Consider the following 17,971-nt stretch of genomic DNA (forward strand, 5'->3'; position numbering starts at 1 on the left):
ATCATTTGAATTTCATCTTTGACATGGACATGGAAGGTAAATGTATCATTAATACACTCCGACACAAGAGCTTTGCGACTGGCAAGTTGTGGCTCGTTGGTCTAGGAGTATGATTCTCGCTTAGGGTGCGAGAGGTCCCGGGTTCAAATCCCGGACGAGCCCTCTGTCTGTTATATTTGTTGCACAGTAACTCAATGTGCACCAAGAGTGAAACAGCATTGCTCTGAAACTGCATGAAAAAGCAGTGTTTCTTCAGTCTGGTTTCAGAAAAAAAAGCTTTCTAGTAAAAAATAAAGTACTTCCAGTGACTGAAACAGCATTGTTTCAAGCAACCAGTGCAAAGAGTTGTGTTTGCCTTCTCTTTGAAAATACAGGCATGACTTAGCAATGCAGGTAAGAGCCATTGACTTGACTTTAATCTTTGACATGGACGTGGAAGGTAAACCTACCATTTTTTCAGTAAGAAACAAAACTTTTGAGATTGGCAAGTTGTGCTTGTTGATCTAGGAGTATGATTTGCGCTTATGGCTCGAGAGGTCCCATGTTCAAATCTCAGACGTGTACTAGACTTGATGAAATGAAGCCATTTGAGATCAGTTATGGGCACTTCTGTCTGTATTGTGCTTTGTTCCAAACATTTTGAGTAAATTTATATTACTGGAATTACGTCCTTGTGCATCAAAACATGGCTTCCACTGTGGAACTTCAGCCCCTCTGATAGTGTCACTTAAGCAACACACTAAACAATCCACAAGTTTATGGAATTGATATGACTAAGTAATTCACTGCAACTCTTTCATGGGGTGCCTTTTGTGGCTCGTTGGTCTAGAGGTATGATTCTCGCTTTGGGTGCGAGAGGTCCTGGGTTCAATTCCCAGACGAGCCCTTCACACTGCATGTATTTTATATTCCATTTGAACTGTGAGATTATCACAAATGGCATTGTGTCTGTTTTTCTAGGGTTGTGTAATTCTGGCATCAGGTGCAAGAGGTCTTTCTTTCAATTACCTAATGAACCCTGTGCTTTGAAATTGTTTTGCAAGTGTGAAAAAAATGCCATCAACCTGTGGTGAGGTCTGATGGCACCACCTAAACAACTCCACGTAATACAACCTACTCATCTAACTGCGCATTGCAAGCGTTTGTATCCCTAACAAGAAATGGGACGTTTTTGTGAGTTTCAAGTAAAAAAACCTTTTAAAAATTCAGGAACAAGTGTCTCTCACCATGGTTTTTGTGGCTCGTTGGTCTAGAGGTATGATTCTCGCTTCGGGTGCGAGAGGTCCCGTGTTCGATTCCCGGACGAGCCCTCTCTCTGTTACATTTTTCCATAGTTACTCCATGTGCATCAAGAGTCAAAAAGCACTGTGCTGTAACTGCGTGAAACCTTTGTGTTTCTCAGTCTAATTTTATAAACTCCTTTGGTAAAGAAAGGAAATACACACTTCCATCGCCTGCATTCTTTCTAGCAAAGCAATGTACATAGTTCTATTTGCCTCCTGCTGGAAGATACAATCATTTCTTAGCAATTCAGCAAAGAGACAATCATTTGAATTTCATCTTTGACATGGACATGGAAGGTAAATGTATCATTAATACACTCCGACACAAGAGCTTTGCGACTGGCAAGTTGTGGCTCGTTGGTCTAGGAGTATGATTCTCGCTTAGGGTGCGAGAGGTCCCGGGTTCAAATCCCGGACGATCCCTCTGTCTGTTATATTTGTTGCACAGTAACTCAATGTGCACCAAGAGTGAAACAGCATTGCTCTGAAACTGCATGAAAAAGCAGTGTTTCTTCAGTCTGGTTTCAGAAAAATAAGCTTTCTAGTAAAAAATAAAGTACTTCCAGTGACTGAAACAGCATTGTTTCAAGCAACCAGTGCAAAGAGTTGTGTTTGCCTTCTCTTTGAAAATACAGGCATGACTTAGCAATGCAGGTAAGAGCCATTGACTTGACTTTAATCTTTGACATGGACGTGGAAGGTAAACCTACCATTTTTTCAGTAAGAAATAAAACCTTTGAGATTGGCAAGTTGTGCTTGTTGATCTAGGAGTATGATTTGCGCTTATGGCTCGAGAAGTCCCATGTTCAAATCACAGACGTGTACTAGACTTGATGAAATGAAGCCATTTGAGATCAGTTATGGGCACTTCTGTCTGTATTGTGCTTTGTTCCAAACATTTTGAGTAAATTTATATTACTGGAATTACGTCCTTGTGCATCAAAACATGGCTTCCACTGTGGAACTTCAGCCCCTCTGATAGTGTCACTTAAGCAACACACTAAACAATCCACGAGTTTATGGAATTGATATGACTAAGTAATTCACTGCAACTCTTTCATGGGGTGCCTTTTGTGGCTCGTTGGTCTAGAGGTATGATTCTCGCTTCGGGTGCGAGAGGTCCCGTGTTCGATTCCCGGACGAGCCCTCTCTCTGTTACATTTTTCCATAGTTACTCCATGTGCATCAAGAGTCAAAAAGCACTGCGCTGTAACTGCGTGAAAGCTTTGTGTTTCTCAGTCTAATTTTATAAACTCCTTTGGTAAAGAAAGGAAATACACACTTCCATCGCCTGCATTCTTTCTAGCAAAGCAATGTACATAGTTCTACTCGCCTCATGTTGGAAGATACAATCATTTCTTAGCAATTCAGGAAAGAGACAATCATTTGAATTTCATCTTTGACATGGACATGGAAGGTAAATGTATCATTAATACACTCCGACACAAGAGCTTTGCAACTGGCAAGTTGTGGCTCGTTGGTCTAGGAGTATGATTCTCGCTTAGGGTGCGAGAGGTCCCGGGTTCAAATCCCGGACGAGCCCTCTGTCTGTTATATTTGTTGCACAGTAACTCAATGTGCACCAAGAGTGAAACAGCATTGCTCTGAAACTGCATGAAAAAGCAGTGTTTCTTCAGTCTGGTTTCAGAAAAAAAAGCTTTCTAGTAAAAAATAAAGTACTTCCAGTGACTGAAACAGCATTGTTTCAAGCAACCAGTGCAAAGAGTTGTGTTTGCCTTCTCTTTGAAAATACAGGCATGACTTAGCAATGCAGGTAAGAGCCATTGACTTGACTTTAATCTTTGACATGGACGTGGAAGGGAAACCTACCATTTTTTCAGTAAGAAACAAAACCTTTGAGACTGGCAAGTTGTGCTTTTTGATCTAGGAGTATGATTTGCGCTTATGGCTCGAGAGGTCCCATGTTCAAATCTCAGACGTGTACTAGACTTGATGAAATGAAGCCATTTGAGATCAGTTATGGGCACTTCTGTCTGTATTGTGCTTTGTTCCAAACATTTTGAGTAAATTTATATTACTGGAATTACGTCCTTGTGCATCAAAACATGGCTTCCACTGTGGAACTTCAGCCCCTCTGATAGTGTCACTTAAGCAACACACTAAACAATCCACGAGTTTATGGAATTGATATGACTAAGTAATTCACTGCAACTCTTTCATGGGGTGCCTTTTGTGGCTCGTTGGTCTAGAGGTAGGATTCTCGCTTCGGGTGCGAGAGGTCCCGTGTTCGATTCCCGGACGAGCCCTCTCTCTGTTACATTTTTCCATAGTTACTCTATGTGCATCAAGAGTCAAAAAGCACTGCGCTGTAACTGCGTGAAAGCTTTGTGTTTCTCAGTCTAATTTTATAAACTCCTTTGGTAAAGAAAGGAAATACACACTTCCATCGCCTGCATTCTTTCTAGCAAAGCAATGTACATAGTTCTATTTGCCTCCTGCTGGAAGATACAATCATTTCTTAGCAATTCAGCAAAGAGACAATCATTTGAATTTCATCTTTGACATGGACATGGAAGGTAAATGTATCATTAATACACTCCGACACAAGAGCTTTGCGGCTGGCAAGTTGTGGCCCGTTGGTCTAGGAGTATGATTCTAGCTTAGGGTGCGAGAGGTCCCGGGTTCAAATCCCGGACGAGCCCTCTGTCTGTTATATTTGTTGCACAGTAACTCAATGTGCACCAAGAGTGAAACAGCATTGCTCTGAAACTGCATGAAAAAGCAGTGTTTCTTCAGTCTGGTTTCAGAAAAAAAAGCTTTCTAGTAAAAAATAAAGTACTTCCAGTGACTGAAACAGCATTGTTTCAAGCAACCAATGCAAAGAGTTTTGTTTGCCTTCTCTTTGAAAATACAGGCATGACTTAGCAATGCAGGTAAGAGCCATTGACTTGACTTTAATCTTTGACATGGACGTGGAAGGTAAACCTACCATTTTTTCAGTAAGAAACAAAACCTTTGAGATTGGCAAGTTGTGCTTGTTGATCTAGGAGTATGATTTGCGCTTATGGCTCGAGAGGTCCCATGTTCAAATCTCAGACGTGTACTAGACTTGATGAAATGAAGCCATTTGAGATCAGTTATGGGCACTTCTGTCTGTATTGTGCTTGGTTCCAAACATTTTGAGTAAATTTATATTACTGGAATTACGTCCTTGTGCATCAAAACATGGCTTCCACTGTGGAACTTCAGCCCCTCTGATAGTGTCACTTAAGCAACACACTAAACAATCCACAAGTTTATGGAATTGATATGACTAAGTAATTCACTGCAACTCTTTAATGGGGTGCCTTTTGTGGCTCGTTGGTCTAGAGGTATGATTCTCGCTTTGGGTGCGAGAGGTCCTGGGTTCAATTCCCAGACGAGCCCTTCACACTGCATGTATTTTATATTCCATTTGAACTGTGAGATTATCACAAATGGCATTGTGTCTGTTTTTCTAGGGTTGTGTAATTCTGGCATCAGGTGCAAGAGGTCTTTCTTTCAATTACCTAATGAACCCTGTGCTTTGAAATTGTTTTGCAAGTGTGAAAAAAATGCCATCAACCTGTGGTGAGGTCTGATGGCACCACCTAAACAACTCCACGTAATACAACCTACTCATCTAACTGCGCATTGCAAGCGTTTGTATCCCTAACAAGAAATGGGACGTTTTTGTGAGTTTCAAGTAAAAAAACCTTTTAAAAATTCAGGAACAAGTGTCTATCACCATGGTTTTTGTGGCTCGTTGGTCTAGAGGTATGATTCTCGCTTCGGGTGCGAGAGGTCCCGTGTTCGATTCCCGGACGAGCCCTCTCTCTGTTACATTTTTCCATAGTTACTCCATGTGCATCAAGAGTCAAAAAGCACTGCGCTGTAACTGCGTGAAAGCTTTGTGTTTCTCAGTCTAATTTTATAAACTCCTTTGGTAAAGAAAGCAAATACACACTTCCATCGCCTGCATTCTTTCTAGCAAAGAAATGTACATAGTTCTATTCGCCTCCTGCTGGAAGATACAATCATTTCTTAGCAATTCAGGAAAGAGACAATCATTTGAATTTCATCTTTGACATGGACATGGAAGGTAAATGTATCATTAATACACTCCGACACAAGAGCTTTGCGACTGGCAAGTTGTGGCTCGTTGGTCTAGGAGTATGATTCTCGCTTAGGGTGCGAGAGGTCCCGGGTTCAAATCCCGGACGAGCCCTCTGTCTGTTATATTTGTTGCACAGTAACTCAATGTGCACCAAGAGTGAAACAGCATTGCTCTGAAACTGCATGAAAAAGCAGTGTTTCTTCAGTCTGGTTTCAGAAAAAAAAGCTTTCTAGTAAAAAATAAAGTACTTCCAGTGACTGAAACAGCATTGTTTCAAGCAACCAGTGCAAAGAGTTGTGTTTGCCTTCTCTTTGAAAATACAGGCATGACTTAGCAATGCAGGTAAGAGCCATTGACTTGACTTTAATCTTTGACATGGACGTGGAAGGTAAACCTACCATTTTTTCAGTAAGAAACAAAACCTTTGAGATTGGCAAGTTGTGCTTGTTGATCTAGGAGTATGATTTGCGCTTATGGCTCGAGAGGTCCCATGTTCAAATCTCAGACGTGTACTAGACTTGATGAAATGAAGCCATTTGAGATCAGTTATGGGCACTTCTGTCTGTATTGTGCTTGGTTCCAAACATTTTGAGTAAATTTATATTACTGGAATTACGTCCTTGTGCATCAAAACATGGCTTCCACTGCGGAACTTCAGCCCCTCTGATAGTGTCACTTAAGCAACACACTAAACAATCCACAAGTTTATGGAATTGATATGACTAAGTAATTCACTGCAACTCTTTCATGGGGTGCCTTTTGTGGCTCGTTGGTCTAGAGGTATGATTCTCGCTTTGGGTGCGAGAGGTCCTGGGTTCAATTCCCAGACGAGCCCTTCACACTGCATGTATTTTATATTCCATTTGAACTGTGAGATTATCACAAATGGCATTGTGTCTGTTTTTCTAGGGTTGTGTAATTCTGGCATCAGGTGCAAGAGGTCTTTCTTTCAATTACCTAATGAACCCTGTGCTTTGAAATTGTTTTGCAAGTGTGAAAAAAATGCCATCAACCTGTGGTGAGGTCTGATGGCACCACCTAAACAACTCCACGTAATACAACCTACTCATCTAACTGCGAATTGCAAGCGTTTGTATCCCTAACAAGAAATGGGACGTTTTTGTGAGTTTCAAGTGAAAAAACCTTTTAAAAAATCAGGAACAAGTGTCTCTCACCATGGTTTTTGTGGCTCGTTGGTCTAGAGGTATGATTCTCGCTTCGGGTGCGAGAGGTCCCGTGTTCGATTCCCGGACGAGCCCTCTCTCTGTTACATTTTTCCATAGTTACTCTATGTGCATCAAGAGTCAAAAAGCACTGCGCTGTAACTGCGTGAAAGCTTTGTGTTTCTCAGTCTAATTTTATAAACTCCTTTGGTAAAGAAAGGAAATACACACTTCCATCGCCTGCATTCTTTCTAGCAAAGAAATGTACATAGTTCTATTCGCCTCCTGTTGGAAGATACAATCATTTCTTAGCAATTCAGCAAAGAGACAATCATTTGAATTTCATCTTTGACATGGACATGGAAGGTAAATGTATCATTAATACACTCCGACACAAGAGCTTTGCGGCTGGCAAGTTGTGGCCCGTTGGTCTAGGAGTATGATTCTAGCTTAGGGTGCGAGAGGTCCCGGGTTCAAATCCCGGACGAGCCCTCTGTCTGTTATATTTGTTGCACAGTAACTCAATGTGCACCAAGAGTGAAACAGCATTGCTCTGAAACTGCATGAAAAAGCAGTGTTTCTTCAGTCTGGTTTCAGAAAAAAAAGCTTTCTAGTAAAAAATAAAGTACTTCCAGTGACTGAAACAGCATTGTTTCAAGCAACCAGTGCAAAGAGTTGTGTTTGCCTTCTCTTTGAAAATACAGGCATGACTTAGCAATGCAGGTAAGAGCCATTGACTTGACTTTAATCTTTGACATGGACGTGGAAGGGAAACCTACCATTTTTTCAGTAAGAAACAAAACCTTTGAGATTGGCAAGTTGTGCTTGTTGATCTAGGAGTATGATTTGCGCTTATGGCTCGAGAGGTCCCATGTTCAAATCTCAGACGTGTACTAGACTTGATGAAATGAAGCCATTTGAGATCAGTTATGGGCACTTCTGTCTGTATTGTGCTTGGTTCCAAACATTTTGAGTAAATTTATATTACTGGAATTACGTCCTTGTGCATCAAAACATGGCTTCCACTGTGGAATTTCAGACCCTAGGTATGATTCTCGCTTCGGGTGCGAGAGGTCCCGGACGAGCCCTCTCTCTGTTACATTTTTCCATAGTTACTCCATGTGCATCAAGAGTCAAAAAGCACTGCGCTGTAACTGCGTGAAAGCTTTGTGTTTCTCAGTCTAATTTTATAAACTCCTTTGGTAAAGAAAGGAAATACACACTTCCATCGCCTGCATTCTTTCTAGCAAAGCAATGTACATAGTTCTATTTGCCTCCTGCTGGAAGATACAATCATTTCTTAGCAATCCAGCAAAGAGCTGGACTTTCATGTTTGTCATGGACATGGAAGATAAATGTATCATTAATACAATCTGACACAACAGATTTGCAACTGAACCTGTAGCTCGTTGGTCTAGGAGTATGATTCTTTCTTAGGGTGTGAGAGGTCCAGGGGTCAAATCCCTGACGAGCCGTCTCTCACTCATATTTGTTGCATAGTAACAAATATAATTTCAGATCAATTACCAGATGAACCCTGTGCTTTTACATTGTTTTGCAAGTGTGAAAAAAATATAAGCATGAAAGTGTTTCTTCGGTCTGAAGAAACACTGTCCTTTTGAAGTTTCAGGAACAAGTCCCATTTTTTGAAGAGACAGAACAGAATAGAAACACAGAAATTTCTGGACTGTACAATCTTCAAGAAAATGTGTCAATGAATTAAGCAAAAGATTATTTCCAAGTTATAAAAACTATGTTCTTAAATAATAACATTCACAGGATTTATAATTAAAGACAGGTATTTGTTCAGCAAAGGATTAGATGCCAATCAGTGTTTGAAGGCCACGGATGATACAATCTGAAATATTGGTATAAAATGCTTTAACTGTTTTTCCTTTCATCATTTATCAGATTGAAGTAGAGTATTTTGGATTTGTCTAGTTTGTTGAGACTGTGTGTCTTCATACTCTATTCTGTGTGAAGGCAGACTATTATGTTGCCCTATCAGCTCATTCTCACGAAATCTGGGTTTCAAAGATTTCAAGAGTGGAATTTTTAAAAATATCTGCATTAACAAATTTCTTTGTAAGGCATCAATAACAAAGTCTTCAGTATTTATGATTGTTAATTAAAAAATATTTTCTAACAATTTAAGACCTTTTGAACATATTTTCTAAAACATGTCCTTAAAAATCTCATTACCAACGGACTGAAAACATCAATACCATAAACAAAGCCAATTATTTTTCAAAATTTTAAAAGTTGATTTGTAACAGTCATGCAAAAGTACTTGAAATTATGCTATAATTAAAAAAAAATTAAATGATACATTTATATGATTTTGACCTTTTTCCCTCATTACCGCAACACCTTTTACAGACTACAACCTCATAGTTTTCATATTTTGTTGAAAAGTGACATATTTTCAAAATGATTTGGATAACTTTAAAGAAGTTAACATGTATATCGTGCACATGTGTTTAAAAAACAAGAGACTTTTTTTTATTCATTAAAAAATATGCTAAATGCACACCTGTTGTGGTAATGATACATGCATTGTAATTAGCTAAACTTCTCATTACCGAAACAGAAGTTCCCTCCACTGCAACTGGCCTTCAAGTGCTGAGGTAGGAGAGAAATGTGTTGCGGAGGATGAGAAAAATTAGCATTTTTAGCTCGCAACAGAGAAGCCATGATGACTAAGTAAATTCTTACTTCATGCACAGAAATAGGCATTAATATCACCTATTTTCATTAAAAAAATTTAATAATTTTATTTTTAAATAAAGAAAAAATGCTGTCTCGGTAATGATAAGCACAACTGTCGTGTAAGCAGTCCGGAAAGAGAAAATCTAACCTTTAACTTGAGAGTAAAAAAGATCTTTTCACCTGGTAGCCATCTTGAAAGCACTGCCCTATGTGTTGCTTTATACAAAATATAATTTTATTTAACGTTCTCCTGACATGTGTAAACAGTACTTCAAATGTGTTGTGGAGGATGAGAATGAGGTGCACGGACACTTAATTTCTCCTCTATGTCTTCAACATTATTAAATATGAATATTTAATGATCTGTTTTTCAGTCACTTAAAATTATCTACTACAGCATCCATGAATTTTTTTCGGCTTCTTTGTACTTTAAATTGTGAAAATAACAACATAAAGTACATTCAAACAGACCTGGACGCGTTGTGGTAATGAGAATTTTGGCAGAAAACACAATAAAATATAAATATAATTAATTTTTATCATGAAATCAGTTGTTGTTCCAGGTAGAGGTCATTATCAGCTTTATTATTATATTTTGTTCAGTGACTAACTTGCATGTTTTATAACTGAAATTGTGACCGCCATGGTGATTCACTAATTTCATGAGAATGACCCTATTACTGCCAAATTCTGATGTGATCAGCAGGATGTCCCCAATCTGTTTCCTGTTAAAAAGCAGTCATAACAGTTAAAGGGAATTTCCCTGTGAATAAAGGTGTTTAAATCCATCTTTTCCTCTCAAGAGGAAGATAAGCACACCAACTGTCTCCTCTCTGGATCTTATAGCCTGACTAAGCGTTTTTATTGAATGCCTCCCAACAAATGTGCCATGTCAGACCTGTTTTTGTCCTCTCATTCCTAAAACAAATGTTGTCATGGGGGGTATCACATTCAATCTTTGTCCAAACATTGGAACACTTCAATGTCCTAGAAGTCTTGCTTGTGTTTCCCTATTATTATTGATACACTGTGCAAAAATGGTATGTAGCAATCATAATAAAGCAAAAATGTCATACAATATGTCGTAAGAACAGTACTATATTTAGTTAAAAGTTATCATTTGGGATTAGCTCATTTAAAAAAATGTTTAGGGGTCTTCATATTGGCTTTCAAGTATTTTCCACTGTTAGATGTGTTGTATAATTATTTCTTTATTCATTTTAGATTGATTTCAGTTAATTCGGAAACAATATGTTCATTTTGTTTTGTAAAATGAACTGATGAATTTAAAATGAACAATTTGGCAGAAATTGTTTGTGAAAATAAAAACTGACACAATCTTGAGACACATGAAATGGTATTTCATGTCTTATGAAAGCTCCTTAAACTGTACACGAACATGCTTTAGAAATGTAAAACATTTTCAAAATGAATTACAACAGAACATTTCTTATCTAAATCTGCAGCCAAAAGCAGACAGGAACTCCACCTCTATCTTACTTTTTATTTTCATGAGTCATGATTACCACCTAGACTCACCAAAAGAACCATCTTAAATTCCTTTTCCTGAGCAAATATGCAAGCACAGGTTGCTGTAAATAGGGAAGTGTCAACTTGTGAATGTACAGACACACTTGTTGGTCAAACAGCCTTGAAAACTGAGCCACTGTTGACTTAGGGAGGGCAGTCTGGAGTGGGTGGAGGTGGTGGACATATAAGGTTCTTCAAAAGCAGCCAATCCCCTTGGACAGCCTTTTCAAATTCCACAGTCCAGGTCCCTTAGGAGCCTGAGTGTTGCTGGGAAAATATCCACACGTTGTAAAGCATCAACAACTCTGTGAAGATTTGGGTCCAAATATTCACTTCTGCCCAGTGGTGCTTCATCATTCATTGGCCATTTTCAGGTGATCACTTTGACCTTCAAAGCCTTGCCTTTACAGGTGTTTATGACTCATTGTCCAAAAACATCCTTTATCTGTGGCAATAACAGCAAGTTGTAGTCTAAAACTATGTCTGCCCAGACTCATATATCTAATGGAAACTATGTTGAAATTTAAAAAAAAATTATGAAAGTAATTGTTGGAAGTTATTAATATATTATCTGTATTAGTGCATGGTTGTTATGTATGATACTAGTGAAATAATTTTAGTGACACATGGTTTCCCTAGTTTTACAGACAGCTATAGTGGACTGTCTGAGAGCTTTGTCAAATTACCTGAAGCTCAGTGTAAATGAGCTTGTGATGGACTACAAAAATGTTTTTGTAAAACATTAGAAAGTCACTTTAAGTATGACCTTTTACCATGTGGATGTAAAATGTCAACACTTCATAGTTGACTTATATAACTTTTTGTCATTAACCACAGATAATGACAAAAATGTCCTGAGTCAAAGTAACCATCTACATGACAGTTGACTCTCAAAATGCATTTCAACTGTAAAAATGTGAGTTGGAAGAATTTGTCTTTTAAAAAAACAAACCTCCCTCCTGTCAAAATTCTGGAAAAGGTCATAATGCTGTCACCAGCGGAGCTGTAGCTCAACATTATTGGAAAAGACCACGGTGTTTCACTGAAAGGTCCCATATTATGCTTTTTTTAATTCATCTCATTCAGCTGCCAGATGTCCAGCTACACTGTATTTTAAATGTCTTGCCCCAAACCGATCCATGGTCCTCAATATCTTTGATTGAATATTGATAAAATCACTTCCGCCAAAAGCCCTGTGTTAGTGGGGTGTGGCTCTCAGATCCTTGTCTCTACCCCCCTCCGAGCTGCCTCTATCAATACACCCTCCTTTCACGTACGTTTTGTTTGCATGAGCCAGTTGAACACAAGCGCACTACAGTCCCGTCTAAAACTTTTTTAACTTTCAATAACTTCTTTGCTGAGGTATTTCGCTCTTATTTTTCCTGTGTTTGTCTCTCTTGTTAATAACTGTTGATTTCCCTGCGCTGACCGCTTTTTCACTCAGCTGAACGTGACTCCGTTGTTCATTATGTTAACACTACATGGGCTGATCCTATTGAGACCACCAGTAAACATCGCGAAGAATTTAAAACACATGGTGTTTGCAAAAGGGACAAAAATAAATAAATGTTTATAGACACGACATACACTGTTTCTCGACAATCGTCGCAGACAATGACGAATTGCAGGCTAAATGAAACATGGGAAAAGTAAGCCAAAGCGTTTGAATACTGTATATTGAACTGGCTGTAGAGCGGGTGCCGTCCCTATTTTCCCTATTCTGCATCCACTAACCTACAGTGAGGACAATGCAGTGGTATTACATCCTGTCATGGATACAGAGTCAGTCACTTCTATCCAAGTCAGGTTACCAGTTTGGCCTCAACTTCTTACGACACAGAGAGCAGGGGACGTTGTGTGTGTGTGTGTGTGTGTGTGTGTGTGTGTGTGTGTGTGTGTGTGTGTGTGTGTGTGTGTGTGTGTGTGTGTGTGTGTGTGTGAACATATCCAGCCTTTGTCTCTCACAAGGCTGAGAATGAGTGATAATTTCACCTCTTGATTTCAGGAACTTTCAGCATGTAGCTCTGAGGTAGGACATTACCGCACAATGACAGCCTGAACAAACTCCCCCTCGGGGATAGCGACGCCCTTGGGCATGTCAACCAATGGATGGATGGATGGATGGATGGGTGGGCAGATGGATGGGTAGATCGATGGATGGATAGATACTTTATTATTCCCGGATGAAATTGCACATATCCACTGCGCAGGCATACATAAGGATCAACACCAGGAGAAAAAGAAACACTGATACCACAGGACATACCATAAGACATACACTACACTAACAGACACATGCAGCACTAACAGGACATATACTAAACTAAAATATAAACAGTATAAAACAAAATATAAAGTGAAAGTGAAGGTGAAGATAAAGAAGATAGCAGGAGGCCCACTTGGTGGGTAAGGTACACCCTTCTTACATTGTAAGGCATATCACTATCTATCACTATCTCCTTCCCTCCATTCAACCGCGTGCTGACCTCGCCACCTTCACCCTGCTCCTCCTGAGAGTCATTGTACCCCTTGATTGCATGGGGCACGAAGGAGGACCTCAGCCTCTCTGTGGAGGTGCTGTGTGACAGCAGTCTGCCGCTGAATGTGTTTCTCTGCTGGGAGAAGAAGGTGTGCAAGGGGTGGCTGGTGTTATTCATGATAGCCCTGACTTTGGACATGATTCGCTCTGTCCAATCACAGAGCGCAATTTGTTACATCACAAATTGTGATCTAGCAAAATCCGATCATTTCGATTTGGTCCGGGCCATGAATTCCTAAAATTCAAAACATTGATTGATGCAGGAAGGGTTTGTTTACCAGATTCTAGGAGTTGGTCAGGTTAGGTAGGACCACTATGTATGTGTAGAGACCTGAAAAATGTGATTTGCATAATAGGACCCCTTTAAGAGACAATCAACTGTAACTTAAGTTCACTGTTTTTACCTTCCTTTCTTGTTTTGCATCTGGTAGTGATGACAGCATTTAGGACCAGAAGAGGGTAGAGGATGAATTAACCAGGAGAATGAACCCGTCAGGCCTTGTCACATCAGTTTAATCTGGTTAAATGCCAATTTGTTGTCTGGAGATTTCCAAAGCAAGGTAACACAGGTACTGCAGAGGGTCAATTTTCACCCTCAAACTCACTTTTTTTTAGGAAGACTGTTCAGAAGGTATTTCATGTGATGCTCACCTACCCAAAACAGTGTTTTTCCTAACAGCTTGCCATAACAAAGAAATTACACTAAATGGTACACTTCCGTACACATCACAACTCCTGTCACAACTCAGCATTCAATCTGTTGAGCTCAATCTTCTTCTTTTTCTCCTTATGGTTTTTCCCTACAGGGTTCGCCACAGAGAATCAGTTGCCTCCATCTAACCCTGTCTTCTGCATCCTCTTCTCTTACACCAACTACCTTCATGTCCTCTTTCACTACATCCATAAAACTCCTCTTTGGTCTTCCTCTAGGCCTCCTGCCTGGCAGTTCAAAACTCAGCATCCTTCTACCAATATATTCATTATCTCTCCTCTGGACATGTCAGTTCAGCTCAATAACTTTTGGAAAGTCAATTAAATTAACTCAATTCCCATTTAGGTTAATGTGAGGATAAACGTGAATTGGCTGACTTGGGGAAATTGTTGTCAGGCCAGAGCATTCATAGAGCCTGAAGATTATGCAATCATTTTAGTAAATTCTGCACAGGGAAACTGGATTTTGGGGCTAAACACACTTCTGAGCAACTATTATAGGAATTAATCAGGGCTGACTCCGGCACTGTATAAAGTTGTAATGTAACCTCCATGGGTGTAAAAGTAGAGTAGCTATAGAGTGAAATAAGCATTCAGTCCAATGAGAGTAAAACTCACCAGCAGGTTTTTTATTGCTTCTATAGAAGCTTTGTCACATAGGGACAATTTGTTGGACACTTTTGACATTGATCAATCCAAAAACATCCTAACCAGCTGGGCCAACAAAGCCCAGTGACAGCAACCTTTGGATCTTTCTATGTACTAAGCTGTTGGTAAATGGTCAAATTGCAAGCTGAAACTAGAAAAGAGTTCACACAGTTATTCAAAAGATGTATTTGTGTCATCAAATTTGCCTCATTTGTAAATTGCTCCTATCTTAAAAGATTTCATGCTTCGACAGAAGAGAACTGAAACAATGTGAATGTTGGTATAGATAATTGCTGTAATAAGCTATTTTAGCTGTCTCTACTTTGTCTCTAGTTCTCAGTTCATTCAAAGGTCGGCATTGTTTAGATGAATAGATGGAAAGTTCAATGTTGAGTTTGACCTGAAAAATCGTAACGATTCACGCTGTCCTCACAAGAAACAGCAGAAATGAAGGCTGTTCCTTTGGGGTGAATTGTTTTAAATGCAGTGTGTGCAATGGCAGATAAATGGTTCTCTATCATATATCATAATTATTGAGAAGCAAACAGACAAAAACTTTCAATCAACACAGAATCAGGGAGAATGATAGCTTCCTTTGTGACCTCAGGATTTGTACAGAATCTTGATGCATCTGCTATGCCACAGTTCATTGAAAAAATAAAAATTGAATTGCAGCTGCTGCACCTTTGACAGAGTGAGACCTCCAACGCCCTCACTTGACTGGTAAAGGCTACACTGAAGGAGACATGAGAAGGCTGAAATAAATGGGATGCTTGAGCTCCATGTGAGGATGACGGGATCAAACTGTCTTTCTGGAATGAGCGAATGGTGTTCTTGTCATCATTTAACAAAAAACGCACGATGAAGAGGTAGGGCTTTAATGTAGCCACAAGAGGACACAAGCCAGTGTCTTATTGTGCCAGTCCCAAGCCCGGATAAATACAGAGGGTTGCATCAGGAAAGGTATCCGGTGTAAAACTTTTGCCCAATCAAAGATGCGAATCAAACCTATGACTTCCATACTGGATCGGTCGAGGCCCGGGTTAACAACGACCGCCATCGGCGCTGTTGACCTACAGGGCGCCGGAGGAAATTGGACTACTGTTGGTCGAAGAAGGAGAGGAGGAAAGTGTGTTTGCACGAAGAGAGAGAAGAGGAACACCAAGAGTATAGGACTGAGAGTAGTGATGTTGAATGTTGGAACTATTACAGGAAAAGGTAGAGAGTTGGTTGACATGATGCAGAGGAGGAAGGTAGACATACTGTGTGTCCAGGAGACCAGGTGGAAAGGTAGCAAGGCTAGAAGTTTAGGAGCAGGGCTCAAGTTGTTCTATCATGGTGTAGATAGGAAGAGAAACGGAGTAGGAGTTATCTTGAAGGAGGAGTTTGTTAGGAATGTCCTGGAGTTAAAAAGAGTGTCGGATAGAGTGATGAGTCTGAAACTACAAATAGAAGGTGTTATGTTCAATGTTGTTAGTGGGTATGCTCCACAGGTAGGATGTGAGCTGGAGGAGAAGGAGAAATTCTGGCTGGACTTTGATGAAGTGATGCAGATCATACCTAGAAGTGAGAGAGTTGTCATTTGGTGCATACTTCAATGGACATGTTGGTGCAGGAAACAGAGGTGATAAGGAGGTGATGGGCAGGTTTGGTATCCAGGAGAGGAACACAGAAGGACAGATGGTAGTTGACTTTGCAAAAAGGATGGAAATGGCTATAGTGAATACTTTCTTCCAGAAGAGGCAGGAACATAGGGTGACCTATAAGAGTGGTGGTAGGAGCACACAGGTAGACTACATCTTGTGTAGATGGTGTAACCTGAAGGAGTATCAGTGACTGCAAAGTAGTGGTAGGCGAGAGTGCAGCCAAACAGCATAGGATGGTGGTGTGCAGGATGACTCTGGTGGTGAGGAATAGGAAGAGTGAAAAGGTAGAGCAGAATACAAAATGGTGGAAGCTAAATAAGGAAGAGTGTTGCATGACTTTTAGGAAAGAGTTAAGACAGGCTCTGGGAGGCCAGGAGGTGCTTCCAGATGACTGGAAAACTACAGCTAATGTGATCAGGGAGATAGGTAGGAGAGTATTTGGTGTGTTATCTGGAAGGAAAGTAGATAAGGAGACTTGATGGTGGTGGAATGAGGAGGTACAGGAGTATATACAGAGAAAGAGGTTAGCTAAGAAGAAGTGGGACACTGAGAGGACTGAGGAGAGTAGACAGGAGTACAGGGAGATGCAGCGTAAGGTGATGGTAGAGGTAGCAAAGGCCAAACAAGGGGCTTATGATGACTTGTATGCTAGGTTGGACAGTAAGGAGGGAGAGACTGATCTATACCGGTTGGCAAGATAGAGAGACAGGGATGGGACGTGCAGCAGGTTAGGGTGATTAAGGATAGGGACGGAAGCCTATTGACAGGTGCCAGTAGTGTGATGGGAAGATGGAAAGAGTACTTTGAAGAGTTGATGAACGTGGAAAATGAGAGAGAACAAAGACTAGAAGAGGTGACTGTTGTGGACCAGGAAGTAGCAAAGTCAGTCAGTCATTAGTCAGGATGAAGTGAGGACAGCATTGAAGAGGATGAAGAGTGGAAAGGCAGTCGGTCCTGATGATATACTTGTAGAGGTTTGGAAGTGTCTAGGAGAGGTGGCAGTAGAGTTTCTGACTGGGTTGTTCAACGAGATCTTAGATAGGGAGAAGAGGCCTGAGGAATGGAGGAACAGTGTGCTGGTGCCCATTTTTAAGAACAAGGGAGATGTGCAGAGTTGTAGCAACTACAGAGGAATAAAGCTGATGAGCCATACAATGAAGTTATGGGAAAGAGTAGTGGAAGTTAGACTAAAGGCAGAAGTGAAAATTTGTGAGCAGCGGTATGGTTTCATGCCAAAAAAGAGTACTACAGATGCAGTATTTGCTTTGAGGATGTTGATAGAGAAGTACAGAGAAGGCCAGAGGGAGCTGCATTGTGTTTTTGTAAATCTGGAGAAAGCTTATGACAGGGTGCCGAGAGAGGAACTGTGGTATTGTATGAGGGAGTCTGGAGTGTCAGAGAAGTATGTTAGAGTGGTGCAGGACATGTATGAGGACTGTAAGACAGTGGTGAGGTGTGCTGTAGGTGTGACAGGAGTTCAAGGTGGAGGTGGGACTGCATCAGGGATCAGCTCTGAGCCCGTTCTTGTTTGCTATGGTGATGGACAGGCTGACAGACGAGGTTAGATAGGAGTCTCCATGGACTATGACGTTTGCAGATGATATTGTGATCCGCCGTGAAAGCAGGGAACAGGTGGAGGAGAATAC

The 17,971-nt window shown here is 40.4% G+C and overlaps 1 protein-coding gene and 11 non-coding genes across 12 annotated transcripts in view; 11 read left to right on the forward strand and 1 right to left on the reverse strand.

Annotated features, from left to right (window-relative positions):
- me1 (malic enzyme 1, NADP(+)-dependent, cytosolic) overlaps nt 1–17,971 on the reverse strand; it is a 107,785-nt gene that overhangs the window by 81,832 nt on the left and 7,982 nt on the right. The window lies entirely within an intron of this gene.
- trnap-agg (transfer RNA proline (anticodon AGG)) lies at nt 91–162 on the forward strand. Its single transcript has one exon. It is a non-coding gene; the product is annotated as a tRNA-Pro (tRNA).
- trnap-ugg (transfer RNA proline (anticodon UGG)) lies at nt 815–886 on the forward strand. Its single transcript has one exon. It is a non-coding gene; the product is annotated as a tRNA-Pro (tRNA).
- trnap-cgg (transfer RNA proline (anticodon CGG)) lies at nt 1,239–1,310 on the forward strand. Its single transcript has one exon. It is a non-coding gene; the product is annotated as a tRNA-Pro (tRNA).
- Nucleotides 2,359–2,430, forward strand: trnap-cgg (transfer RNA proline (anticodon CGG)). The gene has a single exon. It is a non-coding gene; the product is annotated as a tRNA-Pro (tRNA).
- Nucleotides 2,755–2,826, forward strand: trnap-agg (transfer RNA proline (anticodon AGG)). The gene has a single exon. It is a non-coding gene; the product is annotated as a tRNA-Pro (tRNA).
- Nucleotides 3,479–3,550, forward strand: trnap-cgg (transfer RNA proline (anticodon CGG)). Its single transcript has one exon. It is a non-coding gene; the product is annotated as a tRNA-Pro (tRNA).
- On the forward strand, nt 4,599–4,670 carry trnap-ugg (transfer RNA proline (anticodon UGG)). The gene has a single exon. It is a non-coding gene; the product is annotated as a tRNA-Pro (tRNA).
- trnap-cgg (transfer RNA proline (anticodon CGG)) lies at nt 5,023–5,094 on the forward strand. The gene has a single exon. It is a non-coding gene; the product is annotated as a tRNA-Pro (tRNA).
- On the forward strand, nt 5,419–5,490 carry trnap-agg (transfer RNA proline (anticodon AGG)). The gene has a single exon. It is a non-coding gene; the product is annotated as a tRNA-Pro (tRNA).
- On the forward strand, nt 6,143–6,214 carry trnap-ugg (transfer RNA proline (anticodon UGG)). The gene has a single exon. It is a non-coding gene; the product is annotated as a tRNA-Pro (tRNA).
- Nucleotides 6,567–6,638, forward strand: trnap-cgg (transfer RNA proline (anticodon CGG)). Its single transcript has one exon. It is a non-coding gene; the product is annotated as a tRNA-Pro (tRNA).

The sequence above is a fragment of the Antennarius striatus genome, chromosome 9, assembly GCF_040054535.1.
Source record: "Antennarius striatus isolate MH-2024 chromosome 9, ASM4005453v1, whole genome shotgun sequence".
Classification (NCBI taxonomy): Eukaryota; Metazoa; Chordata; class Actinopteri; order Lophiiformes; family Antennariidae; genus Antennarius; species Antennarius striatus.